This window comes from Panthera leo, chromosome F3 (genome assembly GCF_018350215.1).
Source record: "Panthera leo isolate Ple1 chromosome F3, P.leo_Ple1_pat1.1, whole genome shotgun sequence".
Lineage (NCBI taxonomy): Eukaryota > Metazoa > Chordata > Mammalia > Carnivora > Felidae > Panthera > Panthera leo.
In genome coordinates, this window is record NC_056696.1 from 40638394 (window position 1) to 40656782 (window position 18389).

An 18389-nucleotide genomic window follows, 5' to 3' on the forward strand; every position below is an offset into this window, starting at 1 on the left:
TGTCACCGAGGCAAAGGGAAGAATTTCCAGGAGTGACGGACACTGACAGATGCAACTGACAGGCTGGAGAAATACGACTAAAAAAATGCTAAGTGGATTTAGCAATATACAGAGCCTTGGTCATCCTGGCCAGAGGGATTTTAGTGAAGTGGTGAGGATGAAGTCCAAGTTCTGGTGGGTGGAGGAGTACATGTGAGGTAACGTGAAGACGGTGAGTGTAGGCAGTTTGAAAGGACAGATGGTAGCCTACAAATGCGGGTTCTCCCCATGCGGCTCATGAGTGAGGAGGCACCAGGATCAAACCAGAGGTAACCATCTCCTGCCGGCTCTGCGTTTACTTTTTCAACGCTGTCATCAATGCTAGAATTTTTGCGTTACTTGTACCACAGGACACAATTTTATTTTGTCCTGTTATATTGATCTCCGATTCGGATGCACGATTCTCTGACACCAGCTGGGCATCCCACAATTCATCTGAATTCTGACACTGTCTACCCGGAGAGAGCATCAGATCCCCCAGGTGAAGGGCTCACTTCTACGAGATTGTTCCCACCCGCTTCAGATGCCAGTTGCAAGTCCAGACTGTCACCTGGGCTTCTGACCGCCCGGCTGTAGATCAGAGGTTCCCCCATCCCCTCCTTGGGTTGGATTAATGCGCTAAAGTAGGTCACAGAATTCGGGAAGACATTTCCTTACTTGAGGACCAGCTTATTATAAAAGGATACAACTCAGGAACAGCCAGATGGAAGAGACACATAGGGCAAGGTATGTGGGACGAGGTGTGGAGCTTCTGTGTCCCCTGAGTGGCTGTCTCAGCTGCTCCACATGTTCATCAACCCCAGAAGCTCTCCAAACGCTGTCTTTTTTGGTCTTTACGGAGGCTTCATTCTGTAGGCGTGGCTAATTAAATCATTGGCCTTTGCCAATTAATTCAACCTTAGAGGGACTGAAAGTTCCAACCTTCTAATCGTGTGATTCGTTCCCCAGGCAACCACTCCCCATCCTTCGGTGGGGTCCAAAAGTCACCACATTGACCTAACTAAAGACACCTGGTATCACTGTCATCACTTAGGAAGTTCCTAGGATTTCAGGAGCTCTGTGCCAGAAACAGGGACAAGAACCAAATATATATAATTCTTATTATAAAACACAGCATCATGAACTTAACCCGTTTTTTAACTGGGGAAAGAATTCATTTTATTCAACATGTATAATTGGCTCTCAAGATAAAATTAGCAATACAATCCATATGAATAACATTTCACACAGTGTAATTTTACCAAAATGTCAAAGAAAATATAGCTTCAGGTATAACGTAAATACAACGCAGTCAGGAACAGAGGCATAACTTTAGATACTTTAAGAAAAATTTTAGAGAAACTAATGCCTTTAGACAGCAGTGATAAGAATTCAAAGCAAAGACAACTGTAACTTAATACCCTGCCTAAGTATTGTCCAGTTAACATTTTGCACACAACACACTTCAGTTGTCTGCAGCAATTCTAGAAAGAATTGACATACACACAGAGAAAAAAAACCCTCTTGCCCCAGTAAAGTAAAAATTAAACCTTTTAGGGGCACTTGGGTGGCTCAGTCGGTTAAGCGTCTTGACTTCGGCTCAGGTCATGACCTCACGGTTCATGGGTTCGAGCCCCGCATTGGGCTCTGTGCTACAGCTCAGAGCCTGGAGCCTGCTTCAGATTGTCTCCCTCTCTCTCTGCCCCTCCCACACTCGTGCTCTGTCTCCCTCTGTCTCAAAAATAAATAAACATTAAAAAAAAAAAACAACTAAAAAATAATTAAATCTTTTACATAAAGGCATTTGAGTTCCTATATGTGGGAGAAGTACCTGGAAGGTGAATTCCTTAAAGGGAGCTCACTCCTGATGCCTGAAATGGGGAAGAGTCTCCTAGAAGGAAACTTTGGGGTTTTTTGTTTTGTCTTGTTTGTTTGTTTGTTTTTAATTATAGAGGGTAAGCAGAATGGATTCACCGGGAAAGAGTAGCCGTGGTAGGAGCTAAACATTGCCTCTGAGAGTTAAGATGTTCCAAGGAACAGACTGGAAATGAAGGGGAAAGTGCACAAATATGAGTACAATGCAGAGCCTACATGAAAGTATTTAAATCTCCCGTTTTCATGTGTTTTTATCGAGTTTATCTAGATTAAAGCACTACAGTCGTATTTTCAGGCACTTAAAAAGCCTAGTTCTTCAAACACTTCATACGTTCTTGTTTATTCTGAAACAAAACCATTTTATCAGCTCTTCAAATTGTTTCATCTCTCTCTTCAAGATGTCCACGCAGGGCCCAAGAAGGATCTCAAGGACCTCTACCTTTGCTAACTGAACATTTGACCTCCTTGGCTGATGATGTCCTGGGCGGTTGCCAAACAGGCTGACTCTGCAAAACATTCTCATTCATGATGCCTCAGAACCCCCACCTCCTGTTGCTTAGCTTTTCAGCCAGTAGTTTGCATTCACCTGACTGAATATGTAGAAATTCTCTGCATTTTCATCCTGAAGAAAAATTCTTTTTTCAGACTAATAGGTTTGTCTTCCAACGCATCCGGTATTTTTTTTTTTTTTTTTTATACTTAATCCTTCTCTAGGGACTTTTTTTAAAAAAGGCATGGAACTTACGGGACAATTCCTTTCTTTTTTTTTCTACTCAGGCTAGCTTTGTGATTGATCAGTTAATGATTCTTTCTTGGCCCCCAAAGGTTTCCTTCCGTAGTTACAATAATAGTGGTAGGTGTGGTATAAGAGGATGTTAAAGTGAGCTTTCCATAAAAGCTCTACTGTTACACTGACCAATGCAATGCTGCTGGTTCTTTCACCAGGATGTCATCGGCAAAAAAAGCAATTCCCATTATCTCCCCGTTCAACAACCTGCCCTTGGGCCTTGACTTTTGCGCCATACACTCCATTGAATATCTGAAAAAGCAACTCCTCCTCAAGATCTCTAATGGGGGAAGAGTCTTTAGAGGTTTCTTTCAGTTTCTATATTTGATCCTGTGTCTTGGAATAGAGGCTACACAACACTGTGGCTCGCAGCATATACTCCGTCTTCAATGCTGTAATCAAATGACATTCTCTAAAATCAGCTGACCCAGGCCACCTGCCATTAGCCTAGGAAACAATTCTGAATTCATTTTCGTCCAGCGAGGCACGCGTGAGGAACATTTCCTCTTGCATTTGGAAATGTCTAGCGCTTGCAGGACTGTGGTTCCTCCAAGATTGGGTGACCAAGCTCTTCTGCATGAGGAAGCCGTCTCTAAAGTGCCCTCATACTCAAGTCTGGCCTGGGCCCTATTCCGTTGCTGTCAGTTTTTTAGCACACACCAGTCTTCCCACACATGGCCACTCCCTAAATAACGCCTCTGGACTTCAGATCACCATCTAAGATGAGCACCTGAAGGAAAACAGACGCGCAAGCGGCACAGACCGCAGCGCCAAGAAGAGCCATTGGCAGTTGCCAGGTGTTGATAGAGAGGAGAGGAAGCCGGTGGGCGGGACTTCCTCTGGTGAGGCGGAAGCCCGCAGGAGCCGCTAAATTGCTGTAGATTCCCAAGCCAAAGCTGTGAGGGGCCGTCGCACTGACGACTTAGACTCTCAAGACTGCCCCATGCCTAAAATGTAAGACAGCTGTCTGAAAAGGAGGCACCACGAGTACCACTTGGTCAGCCTAGCCGTGATGCGAGCGTGTAGTGAGGAGTTCCAGGGGTGACGCAGCCAATTCCGCGGCCCTTGTGGAAGGCCCAGGGCCGCGCCATGTGTAGGGCGGCCCCTGCGCTCCCCTGTCCCTAGGGCCACAGGCGCTCTGTTGAATCTAAAAGACCGCATGTAGCAGTCCTACTTAGGGGGCTCATCCAGCATTTTCCCCCTCTCCTCACTGTGAGGGAATGGTGTTTAGACTCTTACGTATGGGTTAAAAAGACTTCCTTTGCAAAGCAACATGCAGAAGAATGAACTTGATATTCAAAGGCCAGGTAGAGTCCTGGATGGGTTTTTCTAGAGGGGAAGGAGGGCCAAACAGGGTTGTCCAAGAAGAGCAACCTACCCACCAGATGGTTAAATCAGTTATTAGCTACCCTTCCTCCTATGCTTCTGCCACCTCAACAATTGCTTTTTCCCGATTCTACTGTGTGCTCGTGCCGTCGAGATTTTATTTGGTGGTGCTCATGCTACAGTTTGCCTTTGCGGTCTAAGAATCGGTTGGAGCAAATATGAAAGGTTTCTGTCAAGTTAGACTATCCTACACGCTTCTTTTTGCTAAAGCCCTCCCTTTAGTTGGCCAGGAGTGAGTCATTCCCGGGCAAATTGGGTTTTGGTTTGCAGTCTTTGAAGGTCTAGGAACGAACCCATTTCTTTTTCACCATTGTCAGTCTCAGCCTTCTGTAACTGTTGAGATAGGATGTAACAGTGATGGAGCAGACACAAATTAAATTTGACCTTGAGACCACCTTTTTGTGCAAAGAGCCCCAGGAGATGCATAAGTGATCACTGCCCTCCAGTGGAACGCCATTTGGAAAGCTGCCAAATAATCCACTGCAGAAGTAATACCAAATGGTTCCCTAGTGATCTGAGTAAATGCCTAATTTAGTTTTGCTGTTGACTACCCCTAACTTCCGTTCTGTCTCTCATGGAGGGACTGTTTATAGTATACGTAGTGGTTAAAAAACAGGGTCTTTAGGGTTACATCCTGATACCAAACTGGCTCTGGTTCTTAACTTGCTGTAGGACCTTGCGCGCATAACTTCCCCTGTCTTAAGTTTCAGCTCTCATAGAGGTAAAACGGAAGTGGTATCTAACTCAGGGTTAATATGAAGACTAAATGCCAGCAAAGTGTTCGGTACATACATAGTTCAATACTGGGCACACGGTGACTATTGTCTTAATAATGGTTGGTGATGTTCGCCAAGAAAACTAAGATTAGAGTGTTTGCATGGATCAACACAAAATCTGGCGTCTCCACTAGACAGTAATGTAAAATACATGCCCTTTCGATAAAAGGATCAGTATAAAAGGCAGCGTATTGAAGATGCCTTTTAAAAAACACCTCTTGGGTTGACACTGCATTCAGTACTAGAAAAGTGGAGGCACTGCTGTGATTTGACGCAAGCTTATAGACAGGTAACAAATGAGTTAGAGAGCCGCGTTCACTCTGCAGACTGAAGGAGACCGAGCCCTGGGCTTCAGCATTTCTGAGGTTGGAAGGTATGATGCAAAGACTCTGAGTGTTTGTTAGTATCATTTGGTTGTCCCCACAGGTTCCTAAATTAGGTAAGGTTGTCTTCCAGAAAGCCATGAGTCTTTAGTAAAACAGCAGACTTTCCTTTGTTTAAGTACAGGACATTGCTACACGTTTCTCCAGCAACGTAGAGCTTATGTTGGTTATGTTGGGGGGGGTGGGCATAAGGAGTAGCTGATGTTGAGTCCGATCCCAGCCTACCTGCTGACTAAATGAACAGTTTTTCACAAAGCAGGCTCAGACGTTTATATGGATTGCCTGGCTCCAGGGGAAATCTTTAGTGCTGAGTCCGTACAGATTAGGAAATGGTTGATTATGAAGTGCCCTTAAATTGTCCCACCTTCTCACGACTATTTCTCTTGAAACGATGATATCAAGGTGCCGGTTGGAGGACCGGACAAGCTCCCCCTGTAACAAATTGATAAGCCTCCCTGGCAACACACGAAGTCCTTCAAGATCTCAAGTTCTAAGTCTTTGTGGGAAGGTGAAAGGAGAAAACTGTTACCACCCTTTACTCCTACCCCCATGGCCAGTGCCATCATATATGATTAACACTTTTAGTTTGGACTTTAAATGAGGACAGGACATAAAGAGGAGTTGCAAAAGTTATGGGAATGAAGAAATCTAGTCAAAGTCACTGAGGTTGAAACTTGAAAGTGATCTAACTAGGCTGTACTAAAAGTTTCTATAACTGGGGTGCCTGGGTGGCTCAGTTGAGCATCCAGCTTCGGCTCAGGTCATGATCTCACAGTCCATGAGTTCGAGCCGCAGGTCAGGGTCTGTGCTGACAGCTCAGAGCCTGGAGCCTGCTTCAGATTCTGTGTCTCCCCCTCTCTCTGCCCCTCCCCCATTCATGCTCTCTCTATCTCTCAAAAATAAATAAGCCTTAAACATTTTCCTTAAAAAGCTTCTATAACTTGGAACACAGCTTCATCTTTTACCTTATGTGTCACTCTCCAACCAGCCCTGAGTGTTTATTTTCCTTTATATTTAGTGAAGGGACAACGACTGTTTTGTGTGACCCTGCATTTGACTTGTGGTAGAGTAACCCTCTTCATCCAAGGTTGTTCACTGAATTTCTCCCTGGGGATCTCAAGAGGGTACGGAGGAGAGGAGTGGTTGCATTCTGCTATGGATTGGTTTCTTAGTATTACTTTTGAAATGGAAAACAAGAGTAGTCATGGTGAATCCATGGATTTGGATGACCGTTCCCTTTAAGTGTATTACCAAATGTCATACCGTCACATACTTTGCGTTTATCCTGAGTATATCCTCCTAGGTGCTCACGCCCCTGGATGTAAATAAAGAGACACTTGGGTCTCTCTAACCAGCATGCTCGGTCAACATGATAGTATGCAGGCAAGTAGACACGAGGAATTAGGGTCTAATACTTTCCTCTCTAGATCTAGATTTTAGGATTTGGGATTTGGTGTTTGTTTCCCTTTTGCTAGCTTTCCTTTTTAACGTTCCTTGTTTTGTATTTCTTTTGTAGATTAAATGTGGACAGCATTAGGGTAATTACAGGCAGAAAGTTTGGGGGGCGCATTAGCCCTCTATTTTGAGTCAGGATTTTAAACTGAGACTCGGTGAATTGAAAAAAGATGATCTCCGTTTCTGTGGAACTCTAAAGAAGAGGTTAGAAAGTGGACTTATTATTTAATAGAGTAAAAGAAAAAAAAAAGGTGATAATGGAAGGCCAGGGAATCGAGTGTGAAGATTGAATGTGATACAAAGAAGTAAAAAAGGAGGTGGGGGGGCAGTGATGTGTTCAAAGGGAACGCCTGGCAGTCCATTTGGTTTGTGGTGAAGCCTCGTTCCACGAAGAGAGAGTAGCTTACAGGCTAGAGGTGTTTATTGCCAGCTCAGCATTTCACACCAGCCGTCTGGCCTGAATCTTTTGGAGCTGCCAGAAACTGCTCAGAGTTGCACAGATTCTTTAGCCTAGTAGTATGACTTTAGGGCCTGATTCCTATCTTTTTTCATCTCTTTTGATTCTCACCTTGAGCTAACAGGGTGATTTGAGATCGGAAGGTGAGTGGCAGGACTTGACTCTCTGTTGCCATAATCATAACAGAATCGTACACAGGACATGTGCACTCTATAGGGCTTCCTCCGGGGGCGCCTGTGTGGCTCAGCTGGATAAGCATCCGACTTGGCTCAGGTCATGATCTTGTAGGTTGTGAGTTCGAGCCCCGCGTCGGGCTCTGTGCTGACAGCTCAGAGCCTGGAGCCTGCTTCCGATTCTGCGTCTCCCTCTCTCTCTGCTCCTTCCCTGCTTGCACTCTGTCTCTCTCTTTCTCAAAAATAAACAAACATTAAAAAAAATTAATTATAGGACTTCCTCCAACAGGTCTGTGTAGCAGGTTTTGTGTTTCTAACTACAAAAGTCTTTTGCTTCTGCCAGTGAGTCCTGCATAAATGATTATAAAAGTTGCAAATATGTTTGAATCCCATCTTACTTAGAGGTACTGCCTGATTCTGCTGGAGGATTGGGGGTGAGGAGCAAACCATACGAGTGTGTTTTCTTTTTCTTTTTCTTTTCCCCCGCCTCTCACCAGCGACTCCCCCTCCGCTCCCCCACCCCCAATGTTTTTTCCCTGAGTCAAAACCTAGCCAGTGGTATTGCTGGTTGAAAAATCTGGTTTTGACTGTCAACTGAACAGGTTAGATCAGAAAGGCATTGAAAGGGAATAAAAGTGGGGGTCCTTCTTAGTCCAAAACTGCTTTTTGGTCCAGGACTTGTCAATCGAGGAATATTATTTCTTTTCCTTTTCCTTTTTAGTTTGGTCTAGCCCGGTGGTTGGCAAACTTGGGCCTTCCGGACTGTATCTGCTCCACTGCCTGTTTTTGCCCAGCCCAAAAAGCTAAGAGTGGTTCTCATGTTTTCAGGTGATTGGGGGGGAAAATCAAAAGAAGAGTCATATTTTGTGACACGTGAAAATTACGTGAAATTCAAATTTCATTGTCCATAAATAAAGTTATTTGGAACATAGCTGCATTCATTTGTTTACATACAGTCAATGAGTGCTTCCGTGCCACAATGGCAGAGCTGAGCAGTTGCAACAGAGACCATATGGCCCCCAAAGCCTAAATTATTTACTGTCTGGTCCTTTACAGACAAAAACTTGCCAAGCCCCGCTCTAGGCATTTAACCTGAACCTTTCCTACATTTCAGAATATTGTCAGTTGTCTCTTAACTCCTGACTGCTCTAAGAAAATGGAGAAATGCAGACACTTGTTATCATTTCCTTTCAGTTAGCCAAGGATTTTGGAATTGTGTGACAGCCTCCTAAAAAAGGCCCCGGGACGAATATGGTGAGAAGTGGGAAGGAAACAGGAAGTATCTTATGAAATTTTAAATCAAATATCATTTTCATCCCTTTCCAAAAATCTCTAAGATGGAACATCTGTGACAGTTTGGGGAAGAAAAGGAAATGTTTGTTCGAAATAATACCCTAGTGACTATTCTTAGAGCCTCCTTCCGACTCTTCTTTGATAAAAACACAGAAACTCAAATTAAGATTGCTTTTATCAATTGACATCTTCATTTCATTTCATCTTCATATTTTTAAAAATATTTTTTTAATGTTTATTTTTGAGAGAGAGGAGCAGGGGAGGGGCAGAGAGAGCAGGGGACAGAGATCCAAAGCAGGCTCCACCCTGACAGCAGAGAGCCTGATTGCGGACTCGAAACTCACAAACCTTGAGATCATGACCTGAGCCGAAGTCTGATGCTTAATCGACTGAGTCACCCAGGCTCCTTTTAATTTCGTGACTTTTTAGTTTTTGTCAAGATATATTTTTTGCCCAAGTTCAGAACCAAAATTCTGCTCCCCAACGTTCAACTTTCCAAACATTTTGCTCTGTAGGTGCTGAATTACCTGTTTATACTTGGGAAAACTGAGGCTAAGACAAACTGATTTCACCTTCGGTAATCAAGAGCAGTGGAGACAGAGGCACATATCCAGTATTCCAGAGCCTGCCCTCAAAGGGCTGCCGCTTATTCTTTGAAGGTGAATTTGACGGCACACCTGAGAATTTTCCCGTTTTCTTGAGAGAGAGTCCCCTCTTACTCGGTGGGGGATTTAAATTTCCTCATTTGGACACATCCGAGAAAGAGAGGAAAGTTACCTTGTTTTTTCACTCCTACCCCTGCAAAAACAGTAGAGGGGAAAGGCTGGGGTGGGGGGCGGGCAAAAAGGGAAATCTCTGAAACTAGAGAAAACTCAAACAAATTGTGGCCGGCCGACTCAGCATTCCTCACCCACAGTTGGTCCTAATTAAGGAGACTCCCGTTAAACAGCTCAACTTTCTGCTCTGTTTTTGCTTTGCTCTGGCCCTGCCAGCTGACATGGCAGGGCTTTAAACCACACCTCGGAAACAGTCTCTCATGTCTTCCCCTTCTATTCTCACTTCTGTCTCTCGCCCGCCACCCTGCAATTACCCTTTCCCACATTAAGATCCCAATAAAACATATTGATACCTCTAATCCTGTTGCATCCATTTTGTTCCACAAAGTGCTATACAAGCTGTTTGCGAGGCTGAATAATTGTGTGTCGTGTCATTAGAGGAGCACGCACAGAACCCGATTTCATCATGAAAAGGTGGAGTTTCGCCAGGATTATTTTGCTGCCAAGTCAAAGCAATAATTCCTTCCACTTTGCTTGACTCCTTGATTTTCTCAGTCCATAGATTCCACTGAGCCTAGCTGACGGATTTGGGTATTTTAGTTCAGCTGTAATGGCCTGTGGTATTACGATCAAAAACTTAAATGAGTAAATCTCTGAATTGAAAACTTGTCTGGATCATGGAGGTGGTCAGGGTCCAAGGCAGCCTGCTGGGGGTATTGGTGTAACAATAAAGAATAAGCTAGTTTTCATCACTTAATTGTAATATTAGTCTGCCCAGGCTGCTTCAACAAAATACCAAAGGCTCGGAGACTAAGCAACAGAAACTTATTTTCTCACAGTTCTGAAGGCTAACGTCACGAGGTTGAGATGCCGTCAGGTTGGGTTTCTGGTGAGACCTCTCTCAAGCTTGCAGACCTCTCAGTGTCTCTGCGTAACCTTTCCCTGTGCTCATGCACAGAAAGAGCTCTCCGGTGTCTCTTCCTCTGCTTATAAGAATACCAACCCTATCAGATTAGGTCTCCACTCTAATGACTTCATTTAACCTGAATTACCTCCCTAAAGGCTCTATCTCCAAATGTAACCGTTGGGAATTATGGCTTCAGTGTAAAGATTAGGTAGGGAGGACACAATTTGGTCTGTAACCATGGTCTAGGCTTAAGAAACTCTTTTAACCTCGGAGCGAAGATTCAATGCCAGAATCAAGAAGGCAATGCTTGAAGCATGGTGCTCTGAGGCAAGACAATAATCTAAAGAAACTTTTTTCCTAGGCCATAGACATCTGAGAATCTGAAAGTAGGGTCCAAGGCCAGAAAAGTGCACACATGCACAGAATTTTGTACACCACTGCAAGGGCATCCAATTTTCCAGACCAATGAAGGACTCCATGCTACCAGGCTAGCTCTCTCTAAAAGCATACTTGCTTTTAGGTGACACCTGTACAGATTCAGGCATAGGGTATGAAAGAAAAACATATGTCTTTATTTGGACTGAATGGGGTTCTGCCTAGGACTGGGCCTGTGACCCTGTCCCCACCACTCAAAAACCTCAGGCCTTCTAGAAAAGGAGAGTGAGCTCAAGTGGACCTGCTGATCGTGGCTCCAACTTGAGCAAGAGTTGAGGTGAGCTAAAACTGGGGACAAGCAGAAGTTTTCTCACTTTTCTGTTATATGAGGCATCATCGGAAATAACACAAGTCTTCGCTCAGTGAGTACATTAGGATGATGTTTCATATTGTCGGTGGTATGGCGGCCCAGTGTTTATCTACGCTCTTCCCCCGTTAGATGCCACAGGGAACTTCGGCGGTCACTGTAGAAATTATGAGCCGAGTGACTTAAAAGAAAAAGACCACAGGGGAAATCTGTGATTTCTGAATTTTACAGAATGGTCAAGGTACAGTAGGGCACTGGGGTCTAATTTCCTTGGCTTTTACTTCAGATCTCTAAGAAATGTCTTCAAAATTTGTGGTATTAACCGTTATAAACTTCCCAGTTGCATCTGAGTAAAAATTCATCACCTAGATGTTGCCACAGATGCCCTAAAGTGATAGGCTTCAAAGTTGCCGGGACTACGTTCTCTGATTTTTCAGTGGTGCCAGTAATAGCATGTAAGCAAATCTATAGTAATTCAGTTCGCACTTTGGGTCCCCAGCCCATAGCCATTCACAAAATTAGCCTCAGCATTTGAGAGACGAACAAAATTAACCAGATAGTTCTGTGATTCAAACTGAAATTTAGGAAGTGTCTTCAACAAGTCACTGAAACCATTAGTTTTCTTATGCGCTGGGATCCTGGTGTGAGCTTACTGCCAAAATATCAAGGAGGCCAAAGAAATTTTCCTAATTGTACGTCTCCTCCAATATCGTATCAGACTCTGGTTACCTTGTCCTTTAGGGTCCCTTCTTCTAGGTGATCTTTACTCTTGATTAAGACTTGGCAAAGTCTTAGCTTAAAAAATTTACATTGGCGTCTTCTCCACCCTACCCCCTCTTCCTCTGAATCTCTCACTCTGTGCAGTTCATCCTTTCCTCCCATTGCCTGGCTTTGTTGGCCAGATCAGGCTAGCTTGCTGTGGTTTCTGCCAAACCACAGACATGTAATGAAGCAGACACTGCACTCCCCCTTGCTCTTGGAGTGCTCTGAGGCCACATGGGGGTGGGGAGCAGGAGAGGTTACTTACCGACTTTGAGAACTTTGGCAGTACTTGAGTAGAATGTTGGTTTTTCTACATGGCCTTGATTCATTTGCAAAACTGAACATCACACAGTTGCCCAATTTCATTCTGACTCTTTCATTATCTTTTTTTTTTTTTTTTAATCACTTATCCTCTTTAATCTCTTGAATGCTTTCTGAGGTCTGTGGCCGATAATTCGATGCACGCATCCAACAATTCTACCACATTTGCTGCCATCTTGGGAAGGATAAGCTGAAGTTTAATGGCACACCATAGCTTTCCCAGGTCACGGACCAACTGTAATCGCTGCAGCAACTAATGTCTTCAAAGCTGACATTTCATTGACCAAAAGTTTCCTGTTTAGAACAGCGCTTTCCGATAGAAATATGATGTAAGTCACATATGTAATTTAAAATTTTCTAGTAGGCACAGTTTAAAAAGTAAAACAGGTGTAATTAATTACAATAACATTTTATTTAACCCAATATATCTAAAATATTATTTCAGTATGCCATATAAAGTTATAGTAAGATATGATTTTTTTTTCATACTAAGTACTTGGAATCTGGTATTAGATCTTGGTGGTCTTACCATACATCTCAATTTAGACTAGCCACATTTCAAGTACTTAGTAGCCACATATGGCTAGTGACTACCATATTACACAGATCTAGGGGATTACCACCTTGTTAACAAAGGAGAGCAAGTGAGTCCACTTGCTTCAGGGACCAGAGATGGAACATCACTAATTCTCTCATTAGGAACCCACATCTCCATGGCTGTCTGAGTGACCTTTAGGGCAGCCTGAGCTGGCTGTATAAAGCTGAGTGGCTCACCTCCAGGAATGGTCCTGAAGAAAGTATAAAAGACACATGAAGAATGGGATATCTTTGGAACTTTGACTTGAGTTCAAAACATGATTCCTTGCTCAAATGCACCAGACAAGGTTGGGACAAGTTGTCATTTCTGTCATTTGACTCTGTTTCTTCCTATTGAGTTTTCCTTCTGTTAAGAGTATAGAACCCACTACCACACTTCTCTAGCAAACAAGGGCTAAAGCATAGGCCAGACACGAACATAACCATATTTGACATTGAACCATATAGAAATACCCATGTGTAACCATTTTTTACCTACAAAATCGACAATTTCATATGGTTTAACCTGTTGCATTTCATCCAAGAAGGTAAGAATATTCTTGAGGGTGGAAGTAAGGAAATCTGTATCTAAACTCTAAGCTAGTTGCTGGTTTTGTTCCAAGGAAGTTATGGAAAATTTTAAGACTAGAGCAATATCAGGAATGTATTCTGGTCCATAGAAGTATATACGCTTTGAGGTCAACCTGGTCCCGTGCCAGCCCTAAAGTTAGCCTCCCCAGGAGGACAGATTAATTTTGAGTCTCTTTATGTATTTAATTCTATCTTGGACTGATCCTAGACCAAACTTTATCTACTCTTTTCCGTGTCCCCTTGAAGTACCAAGAGTAATTTGGCTTTCAGGAACAGATGTCATGCAGTACCCTTGGCTGCACAGCCATCCAGTGAGAGCATTGTCTAAAGTACTTATATTCTCAAAATATTCCTTTTGTTTTGATCCATAGTCATTGTAGCTCTTAGGGAACCTGGGGCCAGGGTTATCACATTTACTAGCCCCCCACCCATCTTGGCTGTAAGATTGCCACCAGACCTCAAATCTAATCTACACTTGGTCTTACCATCAGGTACTGTTTCCTATTTAAGTGCCTGACCAAGGCCGGTGTCCATCAACCCCAGGAAGTGAGACAATATCAAGAATTGTGGCTATTTGTGACCTTTCCCCCTCCACCCCATTTGATGTTTGTCTGTTTCATAGAATCCAATCACCCTTGTTGGTACAGCAATAGGGACTGAAAAGCCTCCTAAGTCTATCTCTGGCTTCTTTCTGTGAGTAGTTTGGGGATTTAGCTCACAGAAGCTGGGTACACTGGTCAAACAGCTTCCTGCTGTCTTGGAGCCTATTTCCAGTTTAGATGGTAAGCATAGCTCTTCTTTTCCTAGATGGGAAAGCAGAGAGTCCTTGGTATCTCCTTGGGATATAATATTGGCTTCCAATTCCAAAAACTCTGCTTGGGAGTAAAGATAATCACCCCTAAATTCCATTTCTTATAACCAGCCTATTGCAACTATTTCTCTGCCTTCAGAGGAGAAAGTAAGGTTCTGTGTCCAGAGCTCTTATCCATTAAGTGGTAAATAATCAGAGAAATTTGGTTACTGATTCACCAGACATATATATTCTGGATAAATGGAGAAACGATTCAGTATTCACGTCTGACTTTTAAGGACTAGAAGAGCTGCTCTGGAGAAGCAGTAAGGATGTTTTCCTGTGTAGTCACAAGCTAGTCCACCCTTCCCACTAGCTAGCCCACACCCTTGGCCCTCTGGCTGCCTGCGGGCTCCCTTGGTTATTCAAGTTCTGTGGAATGGCTGGACCTAAAATATGGGGAGCAGACTGTGTGAGAGAAGCCTGGGAGGGGTGGCCAGTCCTAGCCAAGACCTACGTTAGTGTTGGTGCTTTTCCCAGAGGGGAGGAGTGTTCCCTGCCCTGTGCATTGCCATGTGTCTGCACCGACACAAACAGAGCAGTGTTCAGTTGAACTGGCCTCCTCACAGTCCTTCTTTTCATCTCCAGAGGAGATGAGGTGCCCCAGAGTGTCCCTAAGACTGTGGTATCAGTGCTAGGAAGTGGGCAAGGGAACAAAAAGGAATCTGTTGCCATTCTTACAGCTCTAGATGGAGGGTTTAATGGATTAGCACTCAACAGGCTGATTTATTGAAAGGAGTGGTATAGTCTCACGATAACAGTCAGTCCCACCCAAACAACAAGAATAAGCTAGATAAATAACAAATATAGCTTAGTAAACAAAAATTGTAATACCTAAGAATACAAAGTATTCTACATTTAACTAAATTCCAGAAAGGAACGAGCTCTTCCTAAGAAAGAAAGAAATGCACAGCTGCTTTCATTCTAGAGGCACAACAGCAGGAGGAGTAGACCTACTCTAGGTGAAGAGAAGGACAAAGTAGCTCAGCTTCATACAAAACTTTTGAAGGCTACAGGCTGGCTGGCTATAAGGAAACTAAATCACAGAGCAAATATGTACCCACCCACCCCTAATTCTTTCCCATGAGGACATTGCTTAGTACACACAGTGACAGCAAGTTAACAACTGAGGGCAGGGTAGAAAGATGAGAAAGACACCCCGTCCCTACTCAGTTACAGAGAGCAGTCATGGAGTACCCAGCAGTAACATACTACACAAAAATCTGAGAGCAAGGCAGGAGGATAGAAAAAGACCCATTTAAAGCACAATGGCCTTTCACGGAGTGCATAGAAGCGGCCCACCAAGAGTAAAGAGCACTCCGCAGCAGCTCAAAAAGCCGGGCTGGGCGATACAGCATAGACAGAGATATCTGGAGTCTCACTATGGTCAGATCCTAAGCCCTACTGAGATAGTCTTGACCCTATCCTCAAAACATTTGAAACCAGTGGTGAACTGACTTTAACCAAAGAGACAACAAAGCCCAGACCTAGCTCTGCTACAGATTAAACCGACTCAGCTCACAATCCTAGCAGCCTGACAGAGGAAGGGACGTGTCCCTTTCTAGGCATATGTATTGCCATTCTTTGTTCACATACAACATTTGGCATATAATAAAAAGTTACAAGATTCATAAAGAAGCAGGAAAATATAACCGGCAGAAAAAATAGTCAATAGAAGCAGACCTATAGGTGGCCCAGATGTCGGAATTAATAGACAACACTGTAAAATGCTTTCTGTAAATATTTTTAAGGATCTAGTAGAAAAGGTGGATTCTATTCATGAATAGGTGGAGAATTTAAGCAGAGAACTGGAAGTTCTAAAAAAAAAAAAAAGTTCATAAATTCCCCCTGAAATAAGGAGTACTGGGCAACAAGCTACTAACCATTCTTGGAGAATATGTAAGAAGCAGTTCCAAAATCATAACCCCTTCCCTGAGTTTATGCATTCCTACCTTCACAGAAGCCAGGAATTCAAGTCTGCAAGTGTGTACAAGCCCACTCTGTACAGGATATTGTATGAGGCATACAGAGATGAATGACACTCAATCCTATCCCTAGGGGAAATACAGTCTAGCGAACATAAAAGAGAACGAGATTTCTTCTGACAAGGAGCATCCTGGAAAGCCTCATAGAAAACTTGGTGTTTGACCTGGGTATTGAAGGAAGGTGAGATTTCAAAATGCAGAGCTAGGGAGAAACCCATGGGAGGTGGGTAGGGTTTATGTACATTGTTCTCAAGTCCCTGGAATCACGTCAGGACTCCAGAATCTTCAGCAGGGCACAGATCATTGCTCAATGATGGTAAGATTGGCTCTCCATGCAGGCCTGTACTTCGGAAGAGAAATCAGGGGACACAACTGGTCACCTAGTAGGAATCCTAGAAGACATTAGAATTAGGAGCAGGATGAGACTAGGGAAAAGGAGATGAGCATTGTGTTTATCTGTGTCCTAACATGGCAAAGTCATATTTTTGGATTTTGTTGGAAAATTAAATCACTCCTTTCTCTGAATCCTCTTATGTATGTTTGTCTGCACTTCAGATATGGTATTCATTTCATGTATACATCTTCCTCCACCCTTGGGTTGTTGAGCTCATTCTGATAGTCACTCATTTTAAATGCCCATGCAACTGAAGCTATCTTATAAATACCAGGACGTCAATGGATGTTTGCCAAATTGAAATTTAATTTAACCCTAGGCAGAGCTTCTAGGATTTGAATTCAGGTACCCTGGCTACAACATCTGTGCTCTTAAACGCTATACTCTGTTATTGATGTCTCATGGATAATCTTGAACAGTGGGCCGTAGAATTTTGATTTTATTAAATCAGCAACAAGGAGCTAATGAAGGTTTGGTAAGTGCTACGCTTTTGGGTGATTAGGCTTCTGATTCTATTCAGTGTGTCTGGAAGGAGGGAGAATTTAGAGACAATGGGGTCAGTAAGGAGGCTTTCACAGTGGTTTGAGCAAGCGCGACATTAGCTCTAAACCATAGCAAAAGTAGGAGAATGTAAAGGAGAAGAAGATAGGTTTAAGAGGCAAGTGGTCACATGGTCAATGGGACTTCTTGAGGAGGGAAGTGAAGAAAAAGGAGTTGTGGCCATATTGAAGCTTTTGATAAGGTGACAGAAAAAAAAAACCTGATACTTTTCAGGGAAACAGGAAATGAGAAGTTTGAGATTTGGAGGGAAGGGAGGATTAAAGGATATGAGGCGATCAGTAAATGAGAAAATGAATATCCTGCTGAGAAAAATCTTTAATTTACTGCTATAACCTGTTCCAGTACTTTAGAAATATCCCTTGACAAGAGTCATTTTCATCATCTTGTTTATATTTGACTTAATCTCTCATATGTTTATTCTGACTTATTTCCTCTTTTGTTCCGAGGGTAGATGAAAATGGTAAATAAGGTGTTATTATTCCTCTAATAACCTTCCCAGAATGAAAACTTGTATACCATGTAAAGTAAATGGTGTAAATGTAGAAGACAACATTTCTCTTTTATATCAGTTGCCTGTTGGTGATGGTTGTTTGGATTTATACGTAGGTTGGATCATAAACAGATATTAACTTCGCTGCATTGCTGCGTTTCTAGTGTAGTTAGACCTAGACCTCTTTTCCCCACCTGAGATCTATGTGAGAAACATTTAAAGAGAAATAGAAAGGAGATAGCAAAACCCAGCTTCGACAGAGCAAAGAGAAATTATTTGTGCCAGGCAACAGATGCAATAGCCCTCCCGAGCTCTAAGCCCTGCCCTCCTCTTTATTTATTGTTTTGGTGCCATATTGTTTTGGTGTCATATTGTTTTGGTGTCATATTGTTTTGGTGCCATTATTGTTTCTCCATGTAATCACCAGTGACCAGGCAGTTACTCTGTGGTAAATCTGGCTCGTTAGCTGATAGAGTCTGCAAACTCTTCTAAAGACTTTCTGTTCTCAGACCTTAGGCAGTCATGTTTCAGGGTGGACAGCGTCCATCCAGCCTCTTTTCTCCCAGGGTCTTGATTCTTCAAAAAAATCATCTAGATGGTTCCTTCCAGCTTTTCCTGATTTGGTGATGGAACTCTCCTCTCCTCACTGTACTTAAAGTCTACCCATCAGAACATATAATTCAAAAGAGCAAACTCTGTTAAGTGTCATTTAGGGGCGTTTTGCTGCTGGTAGCATATTTCACAACTACCACAAGAGTAAAATGATAATACAGGGTTTGGGGTTTCTTTTTTTTTTTTTTTTTTTTTCCCTTTTCTTACTAATACATCATT

General features: G+C 43.0%; 1 protein-coding gene across 5 annotated transcripts in view; it reads left to right on the forward strand.

Annotated features, from left to right (window-relative positions):
* The window catches only part of NAV1 (neuron navigator 1), a 244512-nt gene that overhangs the window by 188357 nt on the left and 37766 nt on the right, over positions 1-18389 (forward strand). The window lies entirely within an intron of this gene.